The sequence below is a fragment of the Oryx dammah genome, unplaced genomic scaffold (genome assembly GCF_014754425.2).
Source record: "Oryx dammah isolate SB20612 unplaced genomic scaffold, SCBI_Odam_1.1 HiC_scaffold_26, whole genome shotgun sequence".
Taxonomy (NCBI): domain Eukaryota; kingdom Metazoa; phylum Chordata; class Mammalia; order Artiodactyla; family Bovidae; genus Oryx; species Oryx dammah.
In genome coordinates, this window is record NW_024070210.1 from 50916036 (window position 1) to 50934630 (window position 18595).

General features: G+C 44.7%; 1 pseudogene; it reads left to right on the forward strand.

Moving 5' to 3' along the window:
• Positions 1–635: 635 nt before the first annotated feature.
• LOC120853763 lies at positions 636–754 on the forward strand (annotated as a pseudogene).
• The last annotated feature ends 17841 nt before the right edge of the window (positions 755–18595 follow it).

The following is an 18595-nucleotide window of genomic DNA, read 5'->3' on the forward strand; positions in this document are numbered from 1 at the left end:
AGCTGGCTCCTCAGGCTTCTGCTGGAATCAAATAGGCCTCTTCTCCCACAGACTGGTCACTGGAACATCACACAAGTCTCTGAGCTTCCACTCCTCCACCTGCTCGAGTTAGGTGCTAATGCTGCCTGTGCAAGGCTCTCGGGGACCGAATGGAATTATCTTCCCAAGTGCCTGGCTCTCAGTAGCCCTTATCGAATGGGTGCTTCATCATCTCTTTCTTCCAACCCAGCCCCACTCATCAGACAGCACAGACCTGCCATACAGAGGACAGGCACTCTCTCGTTGGCTCAAAAGCTTCTGCAGCTTCCTAACCAGAGGCCTTGCTGGCATCTCTAGTTTTCATCTCAGCCAAATAACCCACCAGCTAAGCAGCACAAACAAATGCCCATAGAGTGTGAGTACCAACCCAAGCTGTGAGAGACATGTGGGGAGCAGAGCCAGAGCCTCTCTCTGGACCACAGATGTCGCCCACCCCCACCTTACCTGCGCAGCCTTTTCCATAAGGGAGAAAATAGCTTTCTTAAGAAAAATCATCTCTTTCCAAGCTGCATTCTCATAAAGAATGATAAATGCCCCACACATTCTCCTGGATCTCACTGTCCCAACTTGTACAAAAACTCCTACTAGCTTATTTAATCTACAAGTATACCACCCTGAACACACCTGATCTTGGCTGATCTCGGAAGCTAAGCAGGGTCGGGCATGGTTAGTACTTGGATGGGAGACTGCCTGGGAATACCAGGTGCTATAGGCTTTGGGGCTTCCCTCACAGCTCAGTCAGTAAAGAATCTGCCTGCAATGCAGGAGACCCAGATTCGATTCCTGGGTCGGGAAGATCCTCTGGAGAAGGAAATGGCAAGCCACTCCAGTATTCTTGCCTGGAGAATTCCATGGACAGAGGAGCCTCCAGGCTATAGTCCATGGGATCGCAAGAGTGGGACATGACTTAGCCACTAAACCACCACTATACAAATAATAGAAAACTGAACCCTCCATATGCCAGGCAATGTGCTAAAGACTTTACAAAGTTATTATTTAATATAAAGCACTATTGAAATGGGATTCCCTGGTGGCTCAGAAGTAAGAGATCCACCTGCCAGTGCAGGAGATGTGGGTTCAATCTCTGGGTTGGGAAGATTCCCTGGAGAAGGAAATGGAAACACACTCCAATACTCTTGTCTGAGAAATTCCACAGACAGAGGAGCATGTGGCTACAACTTGTGGGGTCTCAAAGGAGTCAAGCATAGCTTTGCAACTAAACAACAACTATTGTAAGGCCGTGAGCACTGTGTCTGTCTTATTTACTGGTTTATTCCTGGTATCTAACCTAGCACATAATTAAGAAAGGAAGGAGGGAAGGAGAGAGGGAGGGAGAAAAAGGATGTAGGTGTGTATGTGTGTGTGAGGGAATGGATCATGAATGAAGGGAGATGATACTAATAACATGCCTGGTACATTGTTGGCACTCAAGAAATAATAGCTTTCTCCCTGGTCCACTGTCTTCGTACTTGATCCAGCCTCAACAGGACATCTAGACACATCCTACCAAATCGAGGCTCCTGTACATTTTGTCACTCTCGCTCACTTCATGGATGAGGGAGTTGAGGTTCTGAAGAGGTGGCTCAGATGTGGCGAAGGCCACAAGGCCACTTGTCTTGTGGCTAGGCCTGGGACTATGTCTCCCTCACTAGAAACCTCAGTGTCTTCAGAAATGACTATGCCAAGAGCACCTGTAGGACAAATGGGTTTCCTCATATATGCCCTTTAGTCTAGTTCCTGATGACCTGCACCAGGCTGGTCCAAGGGTCTGCAGGCAGCTGTACTGAAATGCACACTGCTGATGACGTTGCCAACGAGTCAATGAGGACGACAGCACCTCCTCTGGCTGTCACCTAGTGGGCACACAAAATGCTGGCACACAGCGTCTCACTGCAGCATCTCAATAACCATGCCTGGAAGGGGTCATTACTATGCATCTTTTAGAGATGAGGCCACTGGGGCTCAGTCAAGAGACTCCCCAGAGTCACTCAACTAATGTCTGGAAGAATCAAAACTAGAATCCAAGACTCCTGACTCCCTCTCCTGGGTTTTTCCCTCTGCACTACAGAAAAAGATACAAAAGAAGAATTGAATAACCATCCACATTCATATGTAAGTCTACCATGTTTCCAGCTGAGATTTTCTAGGAGAAGACTCTTGAGAGTCCCTTGGACTGCAAGGAGATCCAACCAGTCCATCCTAAAGGAGATCAGTCCTGGGTGTTCTTTGGAAGGATTGGTGCTGAAGCTGAAACTCCAGTACTTTGGCCACCTCATGTGAAGAGTTGACTCATTGGAAAAGACTCTGATGCTGGGAGGGATTGAGAGCAGGAGGGGAAGGGGACAACAGAGGATGAGATGGCTGGATGGCATCACCGACTCGATGGACATGAGTTTGGGTAAACTCCAGGAGTTGGTGATGGACAGGGAGGCCTGGCGTGCTGTGATTCATGGGATCACAAAGAGTTGGACACAACTGAGCAACTGAACTGAACTGAACTGAACTAAACTGATCCAACTCAAAGTTATCCTTCAGTTCTCTCCTGTGATTCCTTCTTAGTCCCTGGGAAGGGAGAGTGAGGAAAGGAGAGTGACTCAGTCCTCATTAAATGTGCAGCTTTAACTCAAGGAAATGCAGGCAATAACTTATCCCACTGCATCTGCCATGGGGCTCTCCAGTGATAATGGCAGGTGCTTCAGGGACATGAACCAGGAATACCCCATCCAAAGGTTAGGCTCCAGGGTGGGAGAGGGGAGAACTATAGGTAGGGCAGACTTTAATCAGGTGGGACTCACTGTGCCCACAGGATGCCCTCTCGTTGGTCTGCATGAGTTAGAGCTAGATTGGAGCTAATAGACAACTGACAATATGTATGAGAAGTCTTTTAAAAGTTCAAGTCATTTAGCCTATAGTTTTACTTCCAGGAATTTATTCAAAAAGTATGAATCTGGGTTGTAGAAAGAGGTCCATAAATAGGGAGGACTAAATCACATGTTGTTTATATTTGGGGGGAGAGGAATGGACATACCTTAAACAACAGCAGTAGAAGACTGGAAAAATAATTCTGACACAACTACACTTTGAAATTCTTTGTGGACATTATTGATGTCATGAGAAATGCCCAAGACAAAACATCAAGTTGTAAAATCAAGACTTTATATAAGAAATATGGATATATTTATGTACATACAATTTTCCATATATATACACATGCAGCACATATCTCATTTTTAAAAACTAGACAGAAACCATATCCAATGAGTGTCTTTTATTGTAGGATTACAAATCCTTTTAGATATTTTTCTTTGTACTTTTAGTGTGTCTATTTTTTAAGTTTTCTACAATGAACATTTATTCCTTTAATTAAAAAAAAAAACTTTGGTTTTTTTGGTTTGTTTTATTTTGTATTTTTAGTGAGAAAAGCCCATTCAAGTCAGAGGCAGGGAGAGATGTGAAAAATAAGGACAGAGGTCTTTGAGACAGGAAGATCCCAGGAAGGTGGATGGATGATGCAAGAAGGCTGAGCCAGCCAGGCTGCTTGGGCACAATGCAGGGGTCAAAGGCCATCGAGTGACTTCTCTAGATCCAGTGGTCTTTTCAGAAGGCAGGTGGAGACTTGTGCCCATCCCATTCCATCTTAAAGTGGTCTGGCTGTGAAGTTGGACCTTAGCAGATGCATACGACTTGGGGTCAGGGACCAAACATGGGCTGAGCACCTGCTGCGTGCGGTACAAGGTGGGAAGTGGGGATGAAATGTGAAATCATAGGCTCTCTCCTCAAGATGCTTGCAGTCAGCATGAAGTGAGATGGCCATAAAAAAGGAACTACCACAATGGGTCTGTATAGTCAAAGCCGTGGTTTTTCAGTAGTCATGTACAAAAGTGATATTTGAACCATAAAGATGGTTGAGAGCCGAATAATTGATGCTTTCAAACTGTGGGGCTGAAGAAGGCTCTTGAGAGTCCCTTGGACTGCAAGGAGATCCAACCAGTCAAAAAGGAAATCAACCCTGAATATTCATTGGAAGGACTGATGCTAAAGCTGAAGCTCCAATACTTCAGCCACCTGATGCAAAGAGCTGACTCATTGGGAAAGACCCTGATGCTGGAAAAGACTGAAGGCAGGAGAAGGGGACGACAGAGGATGTAATGTTTGGATGGCAGCACAGACTCAATGGACCTGAGTTTCAGCAAACTCTGGGAGATGGTGAAGGACAGGGAAGCCTGGTGTGCTGCAGTCGGTGGGGTTGCAAAGAGTCAGACACAACTGAGTGACTAAACAACCACCACCACCACAATGGGGCTCACTCAGCAAACATTCTCCAGACCTCAGGGCCAAAGTCCTTCTACCTCCATTAAACTAGGCAAAACAAAATGCACTAACCCAAAAAATGTCACCAGAGAAAGGTACTTAGCAAAGGTGACATATAGAAGCACATAGAAACAAAAAACTCATCTTGTCCAAACTGATGACCATTTCATCCCAAAGGACACTCCACGTTTCTCAGGCCTCCTGCCCCTGAAGAAGTCCAGTGTTCACAGCCCAGAGCCCCAGATTCCACCCAGCACCACCAGGAGTCAAGGAGTACATCTACTGGAAGCTTGGCAGATTCAGGTTTCTCTGCAACTCCACATCCCTTTCTGACAAGGAGCCATCTTGAAAGACACTCCCTTGATGTGAATTTTCCACCTGTCCCATTAAGGAGGCTTCCCTCAGAAAACAACTTTAGATCGACTCTGTTCCAGACACTTATTCCCAAGGACAAACTAGAACAAACTCTGCACAGCTCAAACCTTTCAGAGCTCTTTGATGATCAGAATCGAGGGAAAATATTAGAACGAATGTGATTAATCCAAGTATTCTCAACAGCCTTCAAAGCAAACCATTCTTCTTTACTCTGGGAAGCACAGCTCAAGCAAAGCTGGCCCCTTTGGCCCTAATTCCCGTTAGCCAAGCCAACCCCTTAAAAAACAAACAGACCGGAGAACAATGGGAGGAAGTCGAAGGTAAGAGGAGGAAAAGGGAAGAGGAAATAGGTACATGAAAGAAGGGGCAGGAGGATTGGAAAACAGACTGCAATTAGCATGTGGCTCGTCTTATTACAAAAGGGAATGAGGGCTTAAATCCCACAGCCCCCTCAAAGAAACCACTTGAGTTCATGCCTGTGCAACCAAGAAGTCTGAGGATGCTGGAGGCAGCCAGGATCTGTGTCCTGTCTCCACTCACAAATGGCCAAGCGCTGGCCTCACCATATGCAACCGCCTTTCTCTAGGGTGTGGAAAGAAGAGTGTTTCCATTTCCAAACCTCAGAGCCATTTGCTCTCAGATAAACAAACATCTCCTCTGCCTCTGCCAGCTTCGCCCAGCCGGAAAGTCGTAATGCTAAATTAGTAGCATTTCAATCACATCTGTGACAAGTTGGCGACAGGCTGGGGTATGATGAGTGGAGCAATCAGCTGTTGTTACAGGAACGAGGCATGTGGACAGAATAATAACAGAGTGGTATAGTAATAATCATCATTGTAATGGTCCCCATTTACATAACGTTTTTAATTGCCAGGATAACCAAATGCGCAAGAGCACCCGTTTGCTGTCAGACAGACCTGAGACAGAAGGCCTGCGCTTCTGCTTTCTAGTGCTGTGGCCTGGAGCTACTTTCTTGACCTTTCTGAGCCTCAGTTTTCCATCTTTAAAAGGATAATGATCTCTGTTTCAAAAGGCTGTTTGGAGGTTTGAATGAAATAATGTCTGTAATGCATTTATACAACATTACGAGTATCCTAGTTGTAGTAATGTTGGTATTATAAGTAGTATTTTTATTATTTCAACTAGTCTTAAGGGCTGTTTCATTTTGCCCTTAACCTCACATAGGAGAGACAGTTTTAACACAATTTGGCTGAAAGTAAAATAGTGATCCAGAAAGGTTAAATGTCTCTCTCCTTGTAAAGATGAGTAGTTAATGGGAAAGAAATGACTGTGTGTTACTTTTCTTTTGTGTTTGCAACAAATTGCTACAAATTTAATGGCTTAAGATATTTTGCTGTTGTTGCCACTAAATCATGTCTGATTCTTTTGTGACCCCATGGACTATAGCCTGCCAGACTCTGTCCATGGGATTTCCCAGGCAAGAATACTGGCGCCGGTTGCAGTTTCCTTTTTCAGGGGATCTTCCCAACCCAGAGATTGAATCCATGTCTCCTGCATTGACAGGCAGATTCTTTACCATCTGAGCCACCAGGGATGCCCTAAAATATTTCACACAAGTTATTGACAGCTAGACAAGTTGAAAGTCCTGAAACGATGGTGTCAGTGGGGCTGTGTCGCTTCTAAATGCTCTGAAGAGAGAATCCATTCCCTTGTCTTTTTCAGTTTCTAGAGGCTGCCTGAACCCCTTGGTTCATGGCCTCTTCCAATATGTTCAAAGCCAGCAGCCTAAGAAACTGCGTGGCTACCTTGGGCCCATCTAGATAATCCAGGGTCACTTCCTCATCTCAAGATCCTTAACTTAATCACATCAGCAAAGCCCCTCTTGCCATATAAGTTAACATACTCAGGTTCTGGAGATCAGGATGTGGACAGCTCTGGGGAAGGGTCATTAGTCAGCCGACCACAGACCGAGTCCTATTCTACAGAACAGAACTATCAGGATTTGGTTGGGGTTTTGTTTATTTCTATTTTTGTTTTGCTTAAAACTATTTATTTAGCAAATATTCTGTGCAGGGCACATTTATAATTTATAACCTGTTCCTCTCTAGGCATAAGCACATCAGAGTCAAGCTTCATTAGTGTGAAATAGAAAAGGTCTGTACATACATAACCTAAAACATCGCTGAAATCCAGACTTTAAATGTGAAAAGAACTTTAAGAGATCATTAGCCAAAACTCATATTTTGTACTGGGGCAAACTCAGACCCAGAGAGGTAATATGATGTCCCCAATGTCAAAAAGTGAATTTATGAGATATTTTGAGACCCTGAATTAGAACTGGAGGAATAAAACTAAACTGAGAGACATCTTGGAGACAAATATCAACTGGCTAGAAATGAAGTTAAAGAGGTGTAGGAATCAGGGGTGCCTGAAGTCCATAGTGTGGGAGTGTCATGAGCTCAGGATATATAGCAGAGGAAACATGTTTTCTAGGGAAAATAATGTATTTAATGTGTTCTGGAACTTGGACCTCTTTTTGTAGGACTGGCTAAGCATCACTGTGAAATTTCCAGTACTCTTTCTCGTCATGTACTCTCACAACTATGGGCATGAAACTGTAATCTTCATCTGATAATCACTGATCAGTGCCTTTTTTTTTTAAGTGATATACGTTATTTTTCAGAGCACTTTTAGGTTACAACAAAATTGAGCAGAAAGTACAGAGTTCCAACATATCTCCTTTTCCCACATCCAACTTGCCCCATGGTCAAGAGCCTGCACCTGAACAGCACACTCATTACATTTGGTGAACCCACGTGACATACCATCACCCAGAGCCCTAGTTTACATTAAGGTTCATTCTCGTCCTCTGGGTTTTGCCAAAAGGTTAATGACATGTATCTACCATTGTTGTATCATACAGGGCAGTTTCACTGCCCTAGAAATCCTCTTTGCACCACCTGTTCACCCCTTCTTCCCCCTGTCCCCAGCCCTGGTTACCCATTATGTTTTTACTGTGTCTATAGATTTGCAGGCAGTACTTTTTCTTTCCTGCTGACACTGAGTTAGGCCTCTGGCTGCTTTTAAGATTTTTCCCTTAATCCCTGATTTTAAGCAATTTGATTATGCTATGCCTCAGCACAATTTTGTGGGTTTGGTTTTTTGTTTGGTTTTGTTTCTTAACATCTATGTGCTTAAAGTTTTCATCAAATTTGGGCATTTTTCTGCCATTATTTCTTCAAGCATTTTTTTCTGTCCCCTCTTTCTTCTTTGGAATCTCCATTTACATGAATGTGAGACCATCTTAAACTGTTCACAGCTCCCTACTGAGCTGTTCACTTATTTTCAGTCTTGTTTTCTCTGTGTTTCACTTTGGATAGCTTCTACAGCTAGGCCTTCAAGTCCACTGACCTTCCCTTCTGCAATGTCTATTCTGTTCTTAATCCCACCCAGTGTATTGTTCATCTCAGACATTATTTTCAATCTCTAGAAGTTCAATCTGTATTTTTAAAAATCTTCCACACTTCTTACCATGCTTACATGTCTTCCACCTTCTTGAATATATAAAACATAGTTACAACAACTGTTTTAATGTTGGGTTTTTCTCATTATAGTTTGTGTTTTCCTTCTTCTTTGCATGCCTGGTACTTTTAGCTTAGAAAAGACAGTATGAATTTTGCCTTGTTAGTGCTAGATATTCTTGTATTAAATATTCTCTAGCTTTGTTCTGGGATGCAGTTAAACTACTGTCTTTTTGAGGAGTGCTTTAAAACTTTATTGGATAGGACCAGAGGAACCTTTAGGGCATATTTACCTTACTCTGGAAGTGATAGCCTTTTACTATTTTTTTTTTATTATCTGTTTATTTATCTGGTCGCATTGAGTCAGGTCTTAGTTGCAGCATGCAGGATCTTTATTGCCTCATGTGGGATCTTTCACTGTGGCACAGGCTTAGCTGTGAGCTTGGGATTCTAATTCCCCAACTAGGGATTGAACCCATGTCCCCTGCATTGAAAGGTGGATTCTTAACCACTGAGCCACCAGGGGAATCCCAGGACGTGATAACTAGGAAGTGAATAATTTAGTCAATGCCCTATGTTTACATGTTTTTTTCACCTCTGCTGGTGGAACACAACTCCTCCCAGCCTCTGTGAGTGCCAGGGGACTGTTCCCCTTGATCCCTTCTGCTCATTCTTTTCCAGCCTCACATAGATTCCTCACATGCCTGTGCTAATCCTTGTCAGTTGAAGACTAAAGGGAGGCCCTCTGCAGCTCTCTAGAGCTCTCCCTCCTAGCACTCTTCATAAACTCAAATTGCCTCGGAATTCTCTCCCCCGCCAGTGGGAAGGGCCTGTGAGATGAAAACTCTCTTTATCTTACAAAATGGTCGAGCTCTCTGCATTCATCTCCCCTCTCTGTCATATGCTTACAATCAAGTATTTGAAAACTGCTTAATTATACTTTGCCCAGTTGTTATAAGGTGAGAAAATCAATCTGAATTCTCTTTTTTTTTTTTAAATGCACACCATACATTAATGCTGGGTTTCCATGGTGGCTCAGACAGTAAAGAATCCAGGGAGACCCAGTAAAGAATCCAGGGAGATCCCTGGGTTGGGAAGCTCCCCTGGAGAAGGGAATGGCAACCCACTGCAGCATTCTTGCCTGGAGAATTTCATGGACAGAGGAGCCTGGCAGGCTACCATCCATGGGGTTGCAAAGAGTCAGACACAACTGAGTGGCTTTCACTTCACACATATTAATAATCAAGACAATTCAGCTGTTTTTCTCAAGTATGTTTCAGAGTTAGCATATAACCCATATGTGACAATATTGCTGTGTTTTTAGTCATTTTATATTTAAGAGTCTGAAATATGTTATAGGCATAAAATATTAATGTTTGTGAATGTCAACCAGTTTTTAATTTATATTCCTTCAGAAACACGATATCCTTGTCATACATACTAATACATATCACTGAAAATACCAAATATGATAATTCACGAAGTCTCACCTCCACATAAAAGTACAAATTGCCCTGAAAACCTGCAGGTCAAGTTCTCAGCTTTTGAAAACAAGCAAAAATGTTCTAGAACAGTCACCGTAGCCATGTATTTGAGCTTCGTACTTACACATTGTTTTGTATATTTATACATATTTATAGCTTTAGATTTGAGACCTGAATTCTTATTCCATCTTGGCTGACAGCAAAAGTCCTTTGGTATATACTTATGAATACTAGAATTAGGGCTGGCTCTCTTAAAACCATTCAACCAATCTCAACCCTGTATTAAGATTCTTAACAAGACTGCTGATGTCATTAATAATTACAAAATACCGTGCCCCACACTATCCATTACCACACTAAAGTCTCTCTTCAGCACCATATTTAAGTAGAATTGTTCACTATCTCACCTCATCCTCTTAAAAAAGGAAAGTTCCCTGATGTTTTAATAAAGACCTAACATTTCTTTGGCACAAGCCCCAGGCCTCTTGCCTCTCGCTCTCTGAGAGTTGTACCCCTCTCTACATTACATGACATAGCATACTCAGCTGAACAATATTCCATCAAACCAGTATTGTTTTAACATTCCACATCCTCACCCAGAAGGGCCTATAGCCCTCAGCCTCACACGTGACAAAATCAAATCCAAGATTCAACCCTAAAAACACCTTTCTTTTCTGAAGCAAACCCCTTTGGAAGTCTCACAAGATTTTAAGAGAGAATTTGCAGACTGTAAGTTCCAGTTTGAGAACTGCAGCCTTAGAGAATAGCAGGGGTGTTTGAAGCCCTGCCCACAGTTCCAGGAAATACCCTTTGTGTGTGAGCTCCTTTCCCACACAGATGTGAGAATGAGGCTATGACCCTGGAAACGGAACACAGGAAGACAGAAACCCTGCTGAACATATTCTTGCCCTGACATTAGATACAAAAACACCCATAGGCTGGATTTGCTGTCACAGTCCAAGAAAATAGTAACATGTAAGCATTTCAAAGTGGTTGCATTGACATTCTCACCTGATCCTGCAAAAAGGTCTGTAAGCAAGGCAGGCTGGCAGAACAGTTCCCAGCAAAAGATGAGGGAAGTGAGGCTCTATGGTGTGAATGAGGTCTGACGGCTATTTGGCGACAGAGTAAGACCCTGAACTTCTAGGGTCTTCTAACTCTGGGTCAAGAACTCTTCCCATCATGTCCTGCTTCCTCTCACCCTGTATTAGAAAGCAAGCTCCAGATTTCGTGTGGATCCTAGACCAGGGTTTCTCCACTGCAGCTCCACTGACATTTGGGGCTGGAGAATTCTTTCCAGATGTGAGGGTGGAGGGCGCTATCCTGGGCACTGTAGGATATTTAGCAGCACCGCTGGCCCCCACTCACTAGATACCAGTAGTACCTCCACTCCTACTCTTGACAAGCAGCAATATCTCGAAATGCTACCATATCTAGTGACCCCATTAGGGGAGAGGGGAAAGGGAGACCAAAAATAGTACCCCTCAGTCGAAAAGCACCGTATTAAATGATGCCTGAGTGCTGTGCATCTGACTGAGGGGGTGTCGGGGACAAAGTTTGTTCTGTAAAAGGAGAGACAGAAAGCAAAAGAGGAACTTGTGCTTATCCAACGAGTCTGGGACCTGGAACCCAGCAGTGAGGTACTGAGAATTTTTCAGCAGCTGGGAGTTAGCTAAAAGGTTCTCTTCTTGGCCATACCCTGAAGTTAAGCTCTTGTGTTCTCATTCCCCACCCCTTGAGGCTCAGCTAACTCTGAGTGGCCCAAACTACTTTCCAAGGAGACATTTCCAGGAGGCAACACAGAATTAGTTAACCTGACCAGAGGCAGTATGACACAATATTATAGCTATGATGCAGGCTCTGTTCAGGCAACACCATGGATGAACAACACATATTATTAAGTGAGTGAAGTTAGGTGTAAAAAAAGCACATGCTGTATGAACCCACTTACATGAAGTACAAGAACAGGCAACACTAATCTCTGGTGACAGAAGTCAGAAGAGTGACTAAGTCTGCAGCGGTATTACCTGGAGACAGATTTCGGAGGACCATCTGGAAATGGAAATGTTCTGTCTTGCTCTAGGTGGTGGCTACAAGATTGTAAACAGAGGTAGAAACTCTGGTCTACATTTAAAATTTGTGCACCCTGCTGCTGCTGCTGCTAAGTCGCTTCAGTCGTGTCTGACTCTGTGCGACCCCATAGACGGCAGCCCACCAGGCTCCTCCATCCCTGGGATTCTCTAGGCAAGAATACTGGCGTGCATGAATTATACTTCAGATAAATAGATAAGCTTTATCACCTTCATAAAGAATGTCCACCCTGGAGCCAGACTGCCCAGGTTTGAAGAGGACTCTCCTACCTCAGAGGGTTTTGTGAGAGGTCAGTAAACTGTGTGGGGTACAAGAAGTACACAGTGAGTATCAGCATCATTATAATTAAAGGGACCACACTTCTAACCAGCAGGTAAAGCTAAGGATTAGGAGGGGTGCTTCTGCATGGAACTAACTCCACTCGATGTTATGTGACAGCCTGGATGGGAGGGGAGTTTGGGGGAGAGTGGTTGCATGTATACATATGTCTGAGTCCCTTTGCTGTTCACTTGAAAAAATCATAACAATGTTAGTTGGCTATACTCCAATACAAAATAAAAAAAATTTTTTTAAATAAACTGAAAAAAAAAAAGGAGAGGAGCTTCTAGGCCCCTCTGTTGTCCCCTCCTTCCACCCTGTCACTGCACTGAACACAGAGTGGTCCATTTGGTTGAGGCATGACAACTCAGTTAATCCCTTTCCTTTGTAGGTACCCCCACCCCGGTCATCAAGACAGAAAGACACATCTGCCATGATTCTGTCTTGTTTAGCTCCTCCCGAACTCTCTCAGGAGGCGTAGTTAGGCTCTGCCCCTGTCTACAGAGATCTTCATCAATAGACCTAATATTTACAGAACACAGCATTTCTGATCAAACAGTTCATTCCGCCGGAGACGGGGGTATTGTACTGTGTCCCCTTATGAGTTATTCTTGGAAGAAGCAGCCCTGGCTCTTATCATCCGTTTCTTTACGTTTTAAGGGCTTGCATTAGAAGAACTGCTATGAAACAGATGAAATGAGGAGCAGATGGGATCGTTCTGTACCTTTCCCCCAGCTGCTTCTTGGTAGATTTACCCCAATATCCTTGTCACTATGTCCTTGTGCTGTCTTTTATTCTTCTCTTTGAAAAGTGGTTCGGTCCATAGGAAATAAACACAAGACTATGTAGAAAGAGCATTAAATGGTGTGTCAGGAAACTTGGATGCTGGATCCATTATCCAGATGTCTGAGTGATTCATATGTGTTTTAACCTTTCTGCACCACAGTTTTTGTTTTGTTTTAATCTGTTAGGTGAGTGATTGTGGTTTATGAACATATGTTAGCCATGGAAGCCCTCCATAAAATGACTTCCAGAAAAAAAAAAAAAAACCTGAAAGCAGCGTTGTTTGGGTTAAAACAGAGGTGGACATCAGGAACCTACCCTCCCCAATTCTGCATCCCCTTTCCACCCGCCCACAGCAGCCCTCAAATTACGTCCACAGGGCCCTTGGGCTTGGGATCCTAGGAACACAATTTAAAAACCATTACATTTGGTCTTTTTTTTTTTTTTTTTTAAAGTCATTTCTCAGCCAGGTAAAATACTGGGTTTTCTAAAGGGTCCTCCTTTCTATTTATTCCATAATTTTAATTCACAGACGCTCTGGACTTTAAGAAAACACATAAGAAAAATCCTATATGACATATCTGCATGGAAAAAGCTGCAAGGAAATACACCAAAAGATTAAGGACAGCGGTCATCTCTAAGTGATGAGAATATCATAGCAATGACTACAACAGATGTTGTGTGGTTTTCACGTTCTAGCATCACAACCCATAACCAATGTCTGAGAAGACCATTATACCTTTCTGTGGGGCTGTGCCCCGCAGGCTTGCAGGTCCTGGAACAATACCTACACTGTGTACAGCCCGCAACAGACAAGACAAGGCAGCAATGTTTGCTACTCAGGAGAGAAGGAGGCTGGGCTTCCCTGGTGACACAGCAGTAAACAATCCTCCTGCCAAGCAGGAGAACATGGGTTCGATCCCTGGGTCAGGAAGATCCCCTGGAGAAGGAAATAGCAATCCACTCCAGTACTCTTGCCTGGAAAATCCCATGGATAGAGGAGCCTGGTGGGCTACGGGTCACAAAAGAGACAGACAGGACTTAGCAACTCAACAGCCACAAGAAGAGGAGGTTACCATCTGTAGGGGAGTTGACTTCAGGCTGGCTCATCAGTTACCAGGGATACCAGGACTTGGCCATGTCCCTCATAGCGCCTCAGGTTAACAACCATCACAAGGCAGGTATTTCCCTTGACTTCACTCTAGTAGCTTGTGGTCACTCACTCTTGTCCAGCTCTTTTGCAACCCCATGGACTATAGCCCACCAGATTCCTCTCTCCGTAGGATTCTCCAGGCAAGAATACTGCAGTGGGTTGCCATTTCCTTCTCCAAGGGATCTTCCTGACCCAGGGATCAAACCTGGGTCTCTGGCATTGCAGGCAGATTCTTTACTGCTGAGCCACCGGGGAAGCCAGAGCAGCTTCCAGACACAGACGAGTGTGCGTGCAGCTCTACAGGATACAGGCACAACGGAAAACACTCCCCAAACGGAATTTCCTCCAGTGTGTCCCATGAGATATCAGTCCCAGAAATGCTCGGTCACAAAGAGCTATGGGGGCAGGGGACAGGGGTGACTTACCCCTACTCCAAAGCACAGCTGATGCTTAAACAACGCCGATCTGCATTAAATGGGCTTGAACTGTGCACATCCACTTATATGTGAATTTTTTCCCATTAATATAGTACCTGTACTTATTTGACAGATCTTTAAATTAACTAAGTATGGGGGAAAGTTTGTATTCAATTAGAGATCACAATATGGACTCAAAAGGTCTAGGATTTGAGTCCTGATTCTATCTAAACTGCTTCAGCTTCCTGCCCCTGGGTGAGTCATTTATCTCCCCCTTTGTTTTTGAGGTAGAGATAGCAGGACAGAGTTTCCACTGTACAGGGTGTTGGCACCCCAATCCCCCACACTGTTCAAAGGTCGACAGTAATCGAGTTGGAGAATCACAGGACACCGTTTGTCCCTTCTGGAGGTTAAATGCACGGCAAGTAGCGTCTTAACGTCTCCAGCCAGCAGGAAGCCTGATTCATGTTGCTCAATACCACATCTCCCAAATTCATTTGGCTACAGAACTCTTTCCCCCACAGCTCCTGTTAACATCTCAACAAATTTCCATATGAGAACAGGCTTCACAAAGGCAGTTTTTAAAAACTGAATTGTGAGGCTTGAAATAAATGAGGAATGGCAAAAGAGGAGAGGAGAGAGAAAGGGATGATTTGGGATCTGGAGGACTTTGAGTTGAAGACAGAACAAAGGACTATTTATGATTCCAAAGAATGTCTGGAACTTTCTTCTTATCTACTAGCGTCTTTTTTCCCAGCTCATTCCTAGAGAGTAGACAGAGGTGAGGATGATGTGTTAGTAGCTGAACAGCTCTTAACCAGAATGGCACTACTAGTATTAGAAGGGGACACAGTGTAGAGCCGCTGCCTTTACCCCTCCCTCTCTCCCACTGTTGGCTGACGGTGGCACATTCTCATTCCTTCCAAGGTGAGGGCTGAAGTGTAAGAAGGGGAGAGAGAACTCCCAGCAGAGGGAACGGTGAGAATGAAGTCATGGAGGTAGGAGCTGGCAGGGTTGCTGGGGGCTCCTGAGCAGCAAAAGCTGGTTGGAGGTAGGAGGTGGAAAGTCAAGTTCAGTCCTTGACAACTTGAGCAGGTTATATAAGAAGTCTAAGCATTGACGGTGATGATAATGGTGATGACGATGACAAAGATGACCGTAAACTCTACCTCCCTTCTCTCCTGGTTGTGGGAGTCGTGGGGGAAAGCAGAAGACAATAATCAGGAAAGAGAGTTGTTGGGTCTTCTCTGGAGAACACCTGGGAGTAGGTAGAGCTGAACCAAGCTTCCCCATCTGTCCCTGTTGCTTTCCCCACACCCCCAGTTGTCCTTCTGCAGAAGATAGATAGGCCAAGCCCTTCCCGCATCACCACTCCCAGGACCCCAGTGGTGCACATCCAGGACGTCTCCTCCCTACTCTCCTTCCTCCTCGGGACTTGCCTAAGCCTAGCCCTACAGGCCTGATGGCAGCCCCTTATGGGGGTGATCCTACCCTCCTTCTTCTGGCAGGTAATGGTCCTGAGTGGTCACCACCTCAGCTTCCTCCACTCCTCGGCTCCCCAAAAAGCCTGGGATGAGCCATCTTCCTGCAGATGCAGAGAAGCAGTAACACTACATACAAAACAAAGGTCATACTGAAAACAGAATAGCAAGATACCCTCCTCTGAAAATGCATTATCTCCAGGGTAGATGTGGAATTCTAGTAACACATTCCCTGGGAAGTTTTCAAATCCAGACACACTGGAGCCTCGTTTCAGCCTTGAGCTGGGCAAAGGCCCCAAGCTCACTTCCAGCCTCCAACAGGCTCTGGCTGCTGCCCCTGCTCAGTCCTGGTGGACGGCACTTCGTCGGCCAGTCTTGCAGCCCCAGTGCTGTGGGCAGCGAGCCCTACCAACTCCAGCCCCGGGCCCCTGCTTGTGCCCTTCTGTTTCTTTATGCTTCTGCTCCTTCCTGCTGGCCTCTCTGAATGCCACTGCTTTCTGCCAAGACCTCAGGCACTCACACATGCCAGCCCCATCCGCACTGATTTCGTGGTTCTGTGTCCACTTGAAGAGCCCACCTCATTTGCTACCCACATCCGAGATGGCAAGCAGAAGCTGCCTGCTTTAAAAACTTCCCAATTTCCTCCAGAGTTCAATTGCTTCCAAAAAGCCTGGCACATCTCAGCTGCCAGTGTGAAGTGCGAGTTCCCAGAGATGCTGATGGCACTTTCCAACATTCGTCACTTTTGACACATCTAAAATATCCTTGCTCCCAGCACTCAAAGAGCACCAGCCCAGATGGCCTGGCTGCTGGGGATGTGTCGTTCTCTGAAAGGCCTCGGAGAGTCCCTGGAAGAAGCTTCCTGACTGAGACGCAACTATTTTCCTCTTGCACCCCCTCCACCCACCCCTTCCAGAGCTGAGCCAGCTGAGTCCTCTGGGTACCAGAACCTCCTTCTCTACCTGGCTTTCATGCTTTAGATAGGCTTTTTTCCATAGAATTCCTCAAACTTGGGCTCCCCACGACACCAAGCAGTTTGCCGTTTGCTGAGCCCAGTCCTACCAGAGAGGAAGATGCCCACTTGGGAAGCTCTCTGTGGCACCCACGTTTACTCTTTCAGACCACTGAAGATCTCATGGGAAGGAGCCTAATGCCCTGACTTGTTCAATAGCTGAAGTCAAGGGCTCCTGAACCCAAGGTCAGTAAAGGCATACACGTGTCTCTGGGTTTTTAATTTCGTTCATTAGTCTGTGTATCTACTTTTATGCCAACACCATACTGTTTTGATTACTACTATTTTATAATATAGTTTGAAACCAGGATGCATGACGCCTCAAGCTTCATTCCTTCTCTAGATTGCTTTGGCTATTCAGATTCTTTTGTGGTTCTATATGAATTTTAGATGCTAAGAGCTGACTCACTGGAAAAGACCCTGATGCTGGGAAATACTGAAGGCTAAAGGAGAAGGGGGCAACAGATGATGACATGGTTAGAGAGCATCACTGACTCAATGGACATGAATCTGAGCAAATTCCAGGAGATAGAGGAAGACAGGAGCCTGGCACGCTGCAGTCCATGGGGTTGCAAAGAGCTGGACACAACTTAGTGACTGAACAACAACAACATAAGCTCTAGAACCTTTTTTATTTCTGTGAAAAATGCCTTGGTTATTTTGATAGGGATTGTATTGAACAAGGTTGGTTTGCTTTTGTTTTCAGATAGTTCATTGTTAGTGTATACAAATGCAACTGATTTTTGTATGACGATTTTGTATCTTGAAACTCTACTGCATTCATGGATTAGTGTTTTGATGCAGTAGGGTTTTCTATCCCATATGCTTCAGTTCACATTCCCCCACCCACGGTTTACTTTTGCCTTACAGAGTAACCCTGGGGCTGTTTGACCGAGTAAATGGTTAATGCCTTCCTCATGCTGCAAGTGTTTATCTTTGCAAAGTGTCCGGCTCAGATTCCAGGGCGGGAGAGGCCAGCATTCCTGTGAGAACAGATTCAGGTGTCCCCAGGTCACCCCTGTTCTGACTTTCCCTTTTCTTTTTGCCTGATTAGCTCTGGTCTCAAAAACTCTGGTATCTTTTATTTACTGAACGTCAGAGATAGGGCAGTCTTAGGAGTCACACATCTCAGAACCAGAGGGACCCTGAAAGCTTCGCCCAACCTTCTGGTTTTCCAGAGGTGGAAACTGAGGCCCAACTGGTTTTGGGGAAAAGCCAGGTCTAGAACCCTGGTCCAGCTGAACTCAAAATGCCAAGGACGTCTCACTGTACCATCATGGAGACATCAGAGCTGGCTGGTCCTATGTCCTCATTTTCCAGATGAGGAAATCAAGGTCTAGAAAATTAAATGACTTGCTCAAGGTCAAGCAGGATGAGTTAATGAGAAACCAGGACATATGGAGATATGCCAACACACATAGTCCACCAGTAGTTAAATATAAGTGAGGTGGTTCTGTGTCTAAAGTCACATTATCTTTACAACAGATGGAGAGGTCCAAACAAGAACATGTTCAGTTGCTTATCTCATGTGAAATAGCTTCATATCAGACTCTGAGCTCCCTTCTGAGTCACCATAAACACAATTCAACACAGCCACACTCTAAACCATAGGAATGCAATTGTGAAGATTGATTTCAGGGACCTTGTGGC